We start from the raw sequence: 14,101 nt of genomic DNA on the forward strand, positions 1-14,101 counted from the left end.
CTCCGCCCCGCGCGGCCCACAGCTCATGGGCGGCGGGAGCCGAAACCCAAAGCGCACGCGCAGCGCAAGCCTCGGGGGCTGCTGCGGCGCGCGTTCCGGGAGGTAGACTGAAGGGCGGGGGCGGGGGCGGGGTCTGGTGGTCACGCTGGCACCGCCTCTACCCGGCCGCAGCGCGTCTCTAGGCCAGGTCCCCCGAGATCGGGGTCACCAAAACTCCCGCAGACCTTTTCCCCTGGGGCGACTCGGGGGGCCTGTTACCAGTAGTCACCACCCTGCCTCGACTCCCTCGGTGAATCAGGTGCTAACCTTGGTCTTCGCGGCTCCCCTGCCTGGGTTTTCTGAGTGCGACAGATTTAGGCCCGGGTTGGGGGATTCCTATGGCCCTGCCCCACCCACGGAGACCGAGAAGGCTCACCCGGTGGGAAAAGGTGGGCTCAATGACTCATCTCTGGGATGACTTAACCTCCCTACCCTGGGGGAGCAGATGGCGGGATCTCAGACCTCTTACCGTGGCTTTGGACGACTAGTGTGTGCCCATCTTCAGATTGTAAACTGACTGTAGTAGGTGCATAGTTGTGTTAATATAATTGCTTCTGGAAAGCCCCTGTCCTTGCTATGCAACGTAGTAATGTCTGCATTATGATTCTGTCTAGAGTGGAACACTTTCTAAACTGTAGCAGAATTGTTTTGAGAATTCTGTCACCCCTACTAAACTCTTAATTTTCTTCCCTGGGGATGAAATCCTTGAGGTAGAGGTTTCTCAGTTTTATTGGTATATCTTCAGCAATGCTCTGCACACAATAGGTGCTTAAATGTTTGTTAAATGAACATATGCATCAATCTAATATGGCCAGGCTCACCCCTGATGACCTCATTTAAGCTGCTCCTTGCTCACAAAGTTACAGCCACACTGGCTTTCTGTGTGCCTGTTGAACTTGCCAGGCTGAACCTTGCACTCTATATGGACTGTGCCCCCTACACAGACCTAGCTCTTTGCAAAGCTGGCTCTGGTCTCAGCCTAAGTGTCACCTTCTCAAAGAGGCTTTTCCTGACCACCCAATCTAAGGTAGATCTTTCAAGTCACTGTCATATTACCTTATATTATTTTCTTCACAGCACTTAACATAATTGGACATTATCATATTTGTTTTCTTACATTTTATCTGTCTCATTAGAAAGCAGCTTCCAGATGAAAAGGACTTGGTGTCATTCATTACTATAGTCATGTGGCCTGAGACAATACCTGGCACGAAATAGGGATTCCATAGATATTTGCTGAATAAATTAATGAATTCTAGGGAACTGAGAAGACAGCAGTTATATTCTGAGGGATGCTGATACTTTGAAAAGAACTTCCAGATTCCATCTGAGCCATTTCTCTCCTTATATTCCATATCTTCTGGGCAATAGCAGGGACCAGAACCCCACATGTAGGAAACCCCCACTCAGTGTACACCCAAACTGGCTCCCATAGGTTGGATAGAACCCAAATCAGGCATCATCCTTTCTAACCCTTGCTTCTGGAGTTTTCCTTCTCTACCACCTTCACCTCTCCTCTCCACCTTCTAGTCACTTGGAAGTCACTCCTACCCTCTGCTCCTCACAATCGCTATTTTTACTGACTTCCTGCTCATCAATAACAAAGCATGGTTAACGGACTGCCTGGGGAATCCCAAGAACAACCTTTGTTCCTAAATCTCAGAGTGATCTTGGGCAAGATAATCAACTTTTCTGAACATTTTATTTCTCCTTAAAATGAGAGCATTTGACTGAATTTTTGAAGATACTATCTAGCAATAAATGAACTACTTCTTTTTCCCTCTACTTTACTGATGTTGTTGTTCCGGGAGTCAGATGAACTTTGAAGAACACAACCAGTTCATAAGTTGGTATTTTCCCATAAATGGCAGATCCATACCCAATTCTTCTTCTATAATCTATTTGGAATATTTCCTTTCTTACAACCTCTCCTAGGCTCAGAACCTGCAATGATTATCTCCTAACAGTCAAAAAGGGTGCACTGCCCTGTATTCAGTGTGGCCCCACAAGATCCACATGCCCAGAACTCATTTCACAATTGCAAGTTTTTATTTTTGGTTAAATGAGAAAAGAGGAGGCCATTAACATCAGAAATCAGAAGAATCAGATTTTTAAAATATATTCTTGTGCATTTGTGAGGGGGGAGGGGAGACTATCTGCCTGCACTCCCCCATCCTACCATAGAACCTAACCCTATTTCTCTTCATCAGCACACAATAATTAACAGTTTGTCATATCTTGCAAGTTTGGGGCTAAAGAAATGGAAAAGGGAAAGTCTTATCCAATTTGGCCACACATCCTGGTTTTCTCTCTTTTCATTTTCGTAGCAACACTTCAGAGATTTTCAGGTTCAGTTTTCATGCTGAACAGGTGACCTTCCCATTTCCAAGTGCCTTCCTGTCTTCTTTTATTCTTTATAGTTCCTGATTATAGAAAGAAGGGAAGATAGAAGACTCCTAGATGAAGCTGGCAAGTTTCACATCTAAAGTAGAAACTATTCATTTACATTCTCTCTCATAAAATTTTTAAGTCATCATAAGCCTAGAGGAATTTCATTCCATGTAAGATTTTTACTTCCACTTTCCTTCTTGTCATTTTCCTGTCTCTCAACACACTCAAAACCACAAATTTTGGTAATGACTCCAAATAAGTAAAGCCTTCACATGTGCACAAGAGAGGAGTAGTCTATTAAGCTGAGTCTGTACACATGTGGTGAAGGACAACCAGTTAATGGTGTTATTTAGTGAGTAATAACTGAACATTAAGGTAGTAGTATGCAAAAGCCCACAAGCAGAAGCTCAATCATTATAGTCAACCAAATCATTAAGAGTGTTACTGATATTTTCAGAGAATTGAGATAAACCTCTGCCCAAGTGAAAAGGAATTATGTAATCTTCCTTGGTCTTCCTTGGTCCAGACTTTCTCAACCTCAGCACTGCTGATATTTGGGGTTGGATTTCTTTTTTTTTTTTTTTTTTTTTTTTTTGCTTGTGGGGCTATCCTGTGCATTGTAGGCTATTTAGGAATACCCCTGGTCTCTATTACTATATGTCAGTAGCATTCCCTCAGTTGTGACAATCAGAAATATCTCTAGTCCTTGGAGAGCAAAAGGCACTTTCTGCCATTATCATCTGAATGATGGGGCCACAAGGACGAGATCTTTTAGAGATGAAATCTCTTTCTTTCTGTCACTCTTCCTCTCTCTCACTTTATAACAAGTTAAATCTATACTATTAGATAATGTTAATCCTCCACAGAATTCTTAGGCTATGCTGTAAAACAAGAACAATCTAAGAACAAGAAGTTGAGATGAAGAACTAATATAACCAAAGCATTACTGAAAGTAAAAGCAAGCTAAGAAATTGTGGAGAGAAGAAAGATGGAGCCTAGGACTACTAAGCAAGAGCACAAAACATTTTCTTTGTTTCTCCAAAACTGTCCAGAAAGAGGGTACCCAGTTGACTGTTTGGGGTCAACCTCATCCTGACCATAAGGGTAGGCTCCTCAATGACTTCAACCTTTAAAAGGCCACCAATTTCCAGCCCTCCAAGTAGTCTTCTGATTATGAACTTGGTGTCCTCCTTCCCCTTATGAGGTTCGGAGAGCCCAGAGCTCAGAGCACAAGCATTTGGTGAGATCAGGGAAGAATAGTTAGAGGAATGGGCGTGCAGGTAGGTAAGCAGGGCAGAGAGATGGGGTTGGAGAATATGGGAGGAGGCCAGTGGAGAGATGCTATCAGACATAGTTGGGAGCCAATAAAGTCTGCTACATGTAGAGTTCTTGGGAGGGGTGGCAGAGGTAAGGCCAGTGTTGGAGGAATGGGGTTATCAAGGAGTTTATAGAGTGGACTATCAGGCAAAGGAGGAAATAAGAGCCCGAGCCCTGGTTCCTAAAAATCAAGTAGAAGGTGACACTATTGTCAGCTTACAAGTCATAACATGGATGCATGTGTATTGTGAGTACACCTAACTTCCAAAATTCTAAGCTTCATGAGGGCAGGGACTTGTTGTCATCAATCTTTGTATCTAGTACCTATAATAGCTCCTAGTATGTGGGGAAACTGTCAGATTGTTTTTTAACTAAAGAGAGAAAACAGCTGGGACGTTTTTGCATTTGTCATGTGAGGTTCAAGAATAATTCATTCTTTTATGTGCTAGATACTCTATCAATACCTCATCTACCTGTTTTTCCTTTTTTAGAATAGTTTCCATGTGGGATAGCTCTTTGTACTCTGTACTCTTGTACTCTGTCGCTTGAGTTGCAGACATAGCTGTAGTTGGTGGAGCCCAGTACTTTCTGTAGTTTTGCCCTTGATATCATGTTGTTCTTTGAGCTTTGATTAAGAAACCATTCCTGGTTTACGAATATCCATCTTTCAGGTTGGCTATGGTTATTTTCCTTGTGTGCAATTGACCTATGTTCTTCCCTATATCTGCCAAGAAAGGTCTATCTGAGACAACAAACAGGTTATTTAAAATCTTCCATGGTCTAGGGGATCCTGGGTGTCTCAGTCAGTTAATCCAACTCTTGATTTCAGCTAAGGCCATGGCCTCACGGTTCATGAGATTAAGCCCCGCATATCAGGCTCTGTGCTAACAACATGGAGCTTACTTGGGATTCTCTCTCTCCCTCTCTTTGTGCCTCTTTCTCTCTCAAAATAAATAAACATTAAAAAATAATTTGCATGATTTAAAAAAGAAAGCTTTTTCATGGTTGATGATCCAAGCCCAAAGCTACTAAAATCTGAACTACTAATGTCTTTTTAGATTCACTAGAATATTCATCTTTTTAATTTGCCTGACGGTACTGGTATAAAATATAGCTTGGGCCTTGCTTTCTTACCCTAACTCACCTGGGCATGAAGAGATACACCAGGAGCTCTGACCAGTTACCTTCTATGTAGTACTATGTTAATGGATTCTAAATCTTCATAAAACCTGATTCAAAATGACCACATACCCTTATATCTAGTGGGGAGTGGGATGGTCCCTAAATGTCGCTGGTCAGAGTTCCCATCTGTCCACATTTATGACACCTGCATGGGCAGCCACCCTCTTAAAGGCACACTTCTGCTTCTTAATATGCCTGCAGGGCCCTAGGGCAGCCCGGAAGTGAAGATATAAAGGAAGATGGCAAGGGAAGCCCCAGCTCTGAGGAATGATTGGGCAAGAGCAGCCCTCCTTAGCAAACATAACATCCATCTGCTAAATGTTCCTTTAGAGTTTTTCTCCAGTGAAAAGCTGTGTGTTGGTAAGTTTTGTTTGTTTTTTACCCTTTTGTGTGAAACAGAAATTGAACTATATCTGAAGATACTTAAAATGTCTGGGTAGGGGGCTGGAGAGAGGAGGGGGTTTCCTCAGAGAATGGAATGTCCCAAAAGAAATTTCACTTATCATGAGAGGGGAAGTCCATTTCATATGACATAATGGTGTCATTATTTAACACTCTATTGGATTTTACATTAGATAATATTGATCATTATTTTGATTAGTCATTCATCATTAAAACCCTATGAATTATGAGAAAACCGTCATACATAAAGAGCTGCTCAGGCTAGACTACAGACCAGGATTATCTTCTTTCTTATCCACACCAAAGTGAGGTTGTTTTCTCACTGAAAACCTGTTCTCCAGGAAACTACCTTCCTCTTCACCACCCAAACTACCCCCAACCCCCAGCCAAGAAGATCTCACCTAGAGCCACATTGTGTTATTCAAAGACCATTACTTTTCAAGTGCTGGTCACACCTGTGTGCCTTTTCTATGCAGGGTTTCAACTTCAGATCTGTGCAAATGACTAACACAAGAACCACAGCTGCAGAGAAGTTCAAGCTGTCATAGCATGGGGAACATTCAGTTCAGAGGAAGTTAAGGTATATTTCTCTTTGACTACTCATACATCCAGTAACCCCTAAAAAGGGCAAGAAAGTCAAAGGCAAAGCGACCCCTGCTTCACTGATACACAACTTGCATACTGTACATACTAGAACAAGGTCACAATCTGAAAACATTTATATTTGGCTTTATAATGACATCAGTTCATTCCCTATTCTGCTCCAAAATCTAAGGAAGTGTTTATTTTACCTCTCTTGTAATTAAAGGGTCCGTGATGGTGCTTTTTCCCTATTAAAGGCATAGTTCATCTCGAAGGTGATATGAAATCGGTCTCTACTTTGTGACTTTTAAATGGCAGTTCCTCTTTCTGCTTCGTAAGGTTTTTGTGGGCAGCCTAACAGGTGGACAAGTACAGTGATGGGTAGAAAGATAGCTAGATAACTGATATATAAGACAGTGTGATATGTGGATATTTTCTTTGTTTAATATGAAATTTATTGTCAAATTGGTTTCCATACAACACCCAGTGCTCATCCCAACAGGTGCCCTCCTCCATGCCCATCACCCACTTTCCCCTCCCTCCCACCTCCCCCATCAACCCTCAGTTTATTCTGAGTTTTTAAGAGTCTCTTATGGTTTGGCTCCTTCCCTCTCTGTAACTTTTTTTTTCCCCCTTCGCCTCCACCATGATCTTCTGTTAAGTTTCTCAAGATCCACAGAAGAGTGAAAACATATGGTATCTGTCTTTCTCTGTATGACTTATTTCACTTAGCATAACACTTTCCAGTTCCATCTGTGTTGCTACAAAAGGCCATATTTCATTCTTTCTCATTGCCAAGTAGTATTCCATTGTGTAAATAAACCACAATTTCTTTCTCCATTCATCAGTTGATGGACATGTAGGCTCTTTCCATAATTTGGCTATTGTTGAAAGTGCTGCTATAAACATTGGGGTACAAGTGCCCCTATGCATCAGCACTCCTGTATCCCTTGGGTAAATTCCTAGCAGTGCTATTGCTGGGTCATAGGGTAGATTTTTTTAATTTTTTGAGGAACCTCCACACTGTTTTCCAGAGCAGCTGCACCAGTGTGTATTCCCACCAACAGTGCAGGAGGGTTCTGATTTCTCCACATCCTCTCCAGCATCCATAGTCTCCTAATTTGTTCATTTTAGCCACTCTGACTGGCATGAGGCTATATCTCAGTGTGGTGTTGATTTATATTTCCCTGATGAGGAGTGACATTGAGCATCTTTTCATGTGCCTGTTGGCCTTCTGGATGTCTTCTTTAGAGAAGTGTCTATTCATGTCTCCTTCCCACTTCCTCACTGGATTATTTGTTTTTCAGGTGTGGAGTTTGGTGAGTTCTTTATAGATTTTGGATACTAGCCCTTTGTCCGATATGTCATTTGCAAACATCTTTTCCCATTCCATCAGTTGCCTTTTAGTTTTGTTGATTGTCTCCTTTGCAGTGCAGAAGCTTTTTATCTTCATGATGTCCCAATAGTTCATTTTTGCTTTTAATTCCCTTGCCTTTGGAGATGTGTCAAGTAAGAAATTGCTGTGGCTGAGGTCAGAGAGTTTTTTTCCTGCTTTCTCCTTTAGGGTTTCAATGGTTTCCTGTCTCACATTCAGGTCCTTTATCCATTTTGAGTTTATTTTTGTGAATGGTGTAAGAAAGTGGTCTAGTTCCATTCTTCTGCATGTTGCTGTCCAGTTCTCCCAGCACCATTTGTTAAAGAGACTGTCTTTTTTTCCATTGGATATTCTTTCCTGCTTTGTCAAATATTAGTTGGCCATACTTTTGTGGGTCCAATTCTGGAGTCTCCATTCTATTCCATTGGTCTATGTGTCTGTTTTTGTGCCAATACCATGCTGTCTTGATGATGACAGCTTTGTAGTAGAGGCTAACATCTGGGATTGTGATGCCTCCTGCTTTGGTTTTCTTCTTCAATATTGCTTTGGCTATTTGGGGTCTTTTCTGGTTCCATACAAATTTTAGGATTGCTTTTTCTAGTTTCAAGAAGAATGCTGGTGCAATTTTGATTGGGATTGCATTGAATGTGTAGATTGCCTAAGCACCCACACACTTCCAAAACTCAAACAGGAAGAAATACAAAATTTGAACAGACCCATAACCAGTGAAGAAATTGAATCAGTTATCAAAAATCTCCCAACAAATAAGAGTCTAGGAACAGATGGCTTCCCTGGGGAATTCTACCAGATATTTAAAGCAGAGATAATACCTATCTTTTTCAAGCTGTTCCAAAAAATAGAAAGGAAAGGAAAACTTCCAGACCCATTCTGTGAAGCCAACATTACTTTGATTCCCAAACCAGACAGAGACTCAGAAAAAAAGAAAACTACAGGCCAATACCCTGATGAATATGGATGCAAAAATTCTCACCAAGATACTAGCAAATCGAATTCAACAGCATATAAAAAGAATTATTCACCATGATCAAGTGGGATTCATTCCTGGGCTGCAGGGCTGGTTCAATATTTGCAAATCAATCAATGTGATACATCACATTAATAAAAGATAAGATCCATATGATTCTGTCAATCCATGCAGAAAAAGCATTTGACAAAATTCAACATCCTTTCTTAATTAAAACCCTCAAGAAAGTTGGGATAGAAGTAACATACTTAAACATCATAACAGCCATTTATGAAAAGCCCACAGCTACTATCATCCTCAATGGGGAAAAACTGAGAGCTTTCCCCCTGAGATCAGGAACACGACAGGGATGTCCACTCTCACCGATGTTGTTTAACATAGTGTTGGAAGTGCTAGCATCAGCATTCAGACAACAAAAGGAAATCAAAGGCATCCAAGTTGGCAAAGATGAAGTCAAACTTTCACTTTTTGCAGATGACATGATACTATACATGGAAACCCAACAGACTCCACCAAAAGTCTGCTAGTACTGATACATGAATTCAGCAAAATCTCAGGATACAAAATCAATGTACAGAAATCAGTTGCATTCTTATACACTAATAATGAAGAAACAGAAAGACAAATAAAGAAACTGATCCCATTCACAATTGCACCAAGAATCATGAAATACCTAGGAATAAACATAACCAAAGATGTAAAAGATCTGTATGTTGAAAGTATAGAAAGCTTATGAAGGAAATTGAGGAAGATACAGAGAAATGGAAAAACATTTTGTGCTCATGGATTGGAAGAATAAATATTGTTATGTGGATATTTTCAATACATCCTCACTGCAATAATTTTTAAGATATGGCCAATTTAAAATGACCTTTTGCTTTTAAAATCTGTTTTTGTTCAAGTCATAATAACCAAGCAAATGGGGAGGACGCTCTCCTCATTGTGGTTATTTTATTCAAATCATGGTATGAACCCTCTTTTTGGATAAAAGTATGTTTGTGGGTTTTTCTTTTCTTGAGTAATAGCAACTCTAGAACTTCAGGATGAGTCTAAGTGTTGATTCTAATTGCCAGAATTGCATAGCTGTCTGTCTTAGGGCTTCAGAGGTAAAATGTCTAATTAACTGATTGCAGAACTACCTTGAAACAGACCATGCTTGCTTCCAGTTATTAAATGTACTCGTTTTATGGACTTAAGATAATAATCCCTTAGCCCTCTTTACCTATTTCCTAAAGAAATATATGGTTTTTGTTTGCATTAGTCACTTTCTGTTCTTTTTAAATTTGTAGAATTTCTTATTTCTAATATATTTAGTCATCACATAAAAAGAGGGGAAAATTTGGTTCTCTGAGTAGGTATAAAGCATCTGTCATGTGAGGTGACCAGCTTGTCCCAGTTTCCCCAGGATTTTGCTGCTTTTAAGACTGAAAGTCTTGTGTCCCCAGAAGCCCTTTAAGTCTTGGGCAACCCAGAACAGCCAGTTACCCTACAGCTATGATGTATTTCGGGGAAATATGAATTCATTTGAAATGAGAACAAATACTTATCATTTAAGCATCTTCTTCTTTATTTAAAAATAGTCTATGTGTTTTATGTTGAAAAGGAGCAGCTGCCTCCCATCACTAAGCAGGGCCAGGCTGTTTTAGCTCTGAAAGCTGCACAAAGGCAAGAACTGGGATTTCCTAAAGGTTTGTAATGGGCAATCGATACTTTCCAGAGGGAAATATTGGCTGAAGAGAAGCCAATGTTAGTATTTCTCCCTGGAGAAAAATATATTTTTATTTTTCCCCAAATAAGTCAAGAGTTGTGTTAGGTTCCGTTTGAATATTTTCCTAGAAACTATTTCAGAATAACGATGAGAGCCTAATATATTTTCCTTATGATATTAAATTGAAGATATCACAATGCTTGAAAGAATGAGTAATTATTTCAAAGGAAACAGACAGTCTTCTAAAAGTGGTTATATTTTCATAAAGTGGAGGGTTTCGGTACATAAATCTATTAATGAATCATCTTCTTCCACTTCTTAAATCCCCTCACTTCCTACTGTCCCTGAGTCCAATTAATGCTCTCCAGGTAACATGGTCTTGGATGTCCTCATGCACGTTCCCCATCCAAGAATTGAGGTGGCTTATTTATTCAACCAACATTTATTGAAAACTTATATACTAGGCATTGTGTTAGATGCTCAGGATACAGAAATATAAACAAAACTTCCCCACACTTAAATGTTTTTTTAGTGTTTATTTAATTTTGAGACAGAGAGCACGAGCAAGGAAGGGACAGAGAGAGAGGGAGACACAGAATTGGAAGCAGGCTGCAGGCTCTGAGATGTCAGCACAGAACCCGACACAGGGCTTGAACTCACGAGCTGTGAGCCAAAGGGCTTGAACTCATGACCTGAGCCAAAGTCGGATGCTTAACTGACTGAGCCACCCAGGCACCCCAAAACTGCCCTCATGCTTAACTCACATTTATTTACTAAGCCCATGGGAAAGGTCTTACATGTAAACAATTTCCATGTAATGTGGTATAATTGAGTTTGTAAAATTTGCTTTGGGACCTTACAGAAAGGACTGATGGCACTGTCTTAGCTGGCTCTTACATTTCCTTATTTCTGGTATGCAGGTTCTTTACAAATACATACATTCATGCGTGTTTCAAGCACAATGATTTTGGTTATTTAGAGCCAGTAATATAAGATTGACCTGTCTTAATGCCACATTCTGAAATTCTTGGTTCATAAGGTGTCATTTCCAAAAGTGTGATATTATAGGAAGTGATGCATATGCTTTATGTCTAAACATAATAAGGGCAGTGTCAAAATGTGCTCTTCCTTCGAAGCCAAACTGATTATAGTGGCTTCCCACCTCTCACCAATTCCCACCTTCTCACCTTGTCCTTTATCATATTCTTACAGGTAACATCTTTAAGGGAAGACTTTGAACTTCATAGAATTTGCAAATAAATAAAAGCAGCTTAATTATAGATATATATAGATATAGATATATACACATATAGATATAGATATATATTTACATACATACATACATACATACATACATACATACATACATACAGGTATATAGGTTTGGGAAATATTCAGCCTTGTGAAGGGAAGCCTTTTTTCCTATATGTTTTGAGGAAAACCTGGCCTCAAGAGATAGACGGTTGACAATGAGCCACATCAGCAAATCATATTTGGTATATACTAAAGAAAATTGAATTGTAGAACTCAAAGGGCCTTTGAATATCATCAGATTCTAGTCTAAGACATTTGGCAACTCAGGTATCAAAACATTAAATGATTTTCTTAGGGCTACACAGATAAGCAGTAGCAGAAATTATTTGCTGTTCCAGGTTCCCCTCTCATTACCCAGGCCCCTCCTCTGGGATACCCTAACCTTCCCACTACCTAGAAACTAGATTTACCCATGGTACCCTAAACTTAAAGACTTTAGGACTTTAAACCCTGCTCCTACTCCGAGCTCCTTATGCAATTTCTACAATACCATATAGGATATTATTAACCAATATAAGGATATTATGAACATCCATCCCTTAGAGGCTTGATGAGATTCCAGCTGAAGACAAAGAGAGTAACAACTGCTTTGTGTGAGCAGTAGCACAAAGGCTGGCATCTGGAAAGTGGGTGGCAGTTAGGGGCATAGTAGGAGAATGAGAAATTGAAGGTAGGTTAAGGTTGAGTTGGATGCCTTAAATGAATAGTTAATCTCTCTGAGAATAATTTATTAGGAAGATTAATCTGTCATTAGTTCTGAAGATGGAACAGAGGTCCACTAGGAAGCTGTTTTCATAGTCTAGAGATGTATTAGGGTCCTATAAATGTAATGCTGGAAAGAGAGTGATGGTGGGGGAGGGGGAAATGAGTCATTACTCAGTGACTAATTGTACAACAAACATTTAGCACCCACTATACACCATATACCAGACTAGGCCCTAAATATATAAAAATGAAAATACACATATTTTACCCCCAAGGAATTTGCAGTTCCATAGGGCACATGGACGAGGAATTGGACAGTTGCCACATAATGTGCTAGGTATTGGGAGCAGGAGAGGCAAGTTGATAAGGAGATCCACAGGGAAGGCACTACAATAGTATCTCAGCAAGAAATGGAATCCAGTCAGATTGTGCAAGTAACTGCAATGAAGAATTTCTTAGTGAAAGGTTTCAAGGTTAACAGAACCCAAGATAACTGCTAAGGTAGCAGGAGACCAGTACAGTGGGAAGCTGTTGTAATCCCTAGGCCTGAATTAAGGAAAGGAAGACTAGATTGATTGGAGCCTACTAGAAGCTGAAGCCATGGAAGGAGGTTGACAAAGGCCCCTTGACTGGAGCTGTAGTTGAGGAGTTTTATGAGTTAAATTGTGTTCTCCAAAATTCATATGTTGATGGCCTAACTCCCCAGTACCTCAGAATGTGACTGCACTTGGAGAGAGGATCTTTACAGAGGTAATTAAGGTAAAATGAGGTCATTGAGGTGGCCCTAATCTGAGTGGTGTCCTTAAAAGAAGAGAATATTAGGATACAGACACACAGAAGACCTTATAAGGACACAGGGAGAAGGTGGCATCTACAAGCGCAGGACAGCGGCCTCACAAAGAACCGAACTTGCTGACACTTTGGTCTCGGACTTTCAGCCTCCAGAACTGTGAGACAATAAGTTTCTGTTGTTTAAAGAAATAAGAGATGTTTTTGGCCCATTCTGTAGTACTTTGTTACAGCTGCAGCCCTAGCAAACTAATACAGAGAAGGAAACAGCAATTGCTAGAAACATAACTCAATCAGTAAGCCCATGGGGAAGAGACATCCTGGCCTTGCTCTCCAACTGCTAGTTGATCTCACTTAAAAGTCAAACCCTCATGGAAGCCAGAAAAGGTGCCCAAGAGATGTGTTCCATATGTACAGTCTCCCAGGGCACTTGTAAGACAGAGAATGGTAAGATCTGGAGACACAAATAGAAATAATCAGCAAAGACATTTAATTAAGTCTTGAGAAATCAAGAAAGGTGACCTAGTGGAGGTGACTCAAACTAAGTCTGGAATACCAAGTGAGTTAATATTAATAAAGCAATTAGAATTCTAGTTGGCCCATGTAATAGATATATGTTACTGTAGTTATTGTTTTCACCACCAGATTTCTTAAATTTACTGTTTCTAGTTCCTCCTAGCAATCCTGGAAGTTTGGTGTTATTCTTCTCTTTTTATAGATAAGAAAATTAGGCTCAAAGAAATTTAAAAAATGGCTAAAGCCAGCTTTCACACTTAGGCCTGCCTTAGTCTACCACTGGGAAGTGGCAAGCATGGAGAATATGTGTGTGGTGTGGGATCCCAGGGAATGCCAAAAGCTGAGGATGGAGCAGAAACATTAAAGAAAACTCTCTAGGACCTGAGATTCCACCCTAAGCACAATGTAATACCAGAGGAATTTGAAGCCAGTGGTGTACTGAAGATAACCAAAACCCAAATTCAACTCAACTCCTGACCAGATTGATTCAACTTCCTGAATTAAATACTTTGAAGAGTCATCCCATTTCTAGGGATAGATACTATATGTCTGAGTGTATATACAAAAGAATTGAAAGTATGCACTCAAACTTGTACCCCAATGTTTATTGCAGCATTATTCACAACAGCCCAAACATAGAACAACTCAAATGAAATCAAAGATGAATAGAGTTGGGCACCTGGGTGGCTCAGTTGGTTAAGCGTCCAGCTTCAGCTCAGGTCATGATCTCATGGGTCGTGAGTTCATGCCCCGCATCAGGCTCTATGCTGACAGCTCAGAACCTGGAGCCTGCTTC

The 14,101-nt window shown here is 40.4% G+C and overlaps 1 long non-coding RNA gene across 3 annotated transcripts; it reads left to right on the top strand.

Moving 5' to 3' along the window:
• Positions 1-127: 127 nt before the first annotated feature.
• On the top strand, positions 128-11,261 carry LOC123609708. Of its 3 annotated transcripts, none has more exons than XR_006717918.1 (4): positions 128-428; positions 5,131-5,289; positions 5,808-5,911; positions 11,194-11,261. It is a non-coding gene; the product is annotated as an uncharacterized LOC123609708 (long non-coding RNA). The 3 variants fall into 3 exon arrangements; XR_006717917.1 differs by lacking the exon at positions 11,194-11,261 and adding an exon at positions 8,212-8,253; XR_006717916.1 differs by lacking the exon at positions 11,194-11,261 and having other exon boundaries at positions 128-298; positions 5,808-6,394.
• Positions 11,262-14,101: the final 2,840 nt, after the last annotated feature.

This window comes from Leopardus geoffroyi, chromosome B2, assembly GCF_018350155.1.
Source record: "Leopardus geoffroyi isolate Oge1 chromosome B2, O.geoffroyi_Oge1_pat1.0, whole genome shotgun sequence".
NCBI classification, from domain to species: domain Eukaryota; kingdom Metazoa; phylum Chordata; class Mammalia; order Carnivora; family Felidae; genus Leopardus; species Leopardus geoffroyi.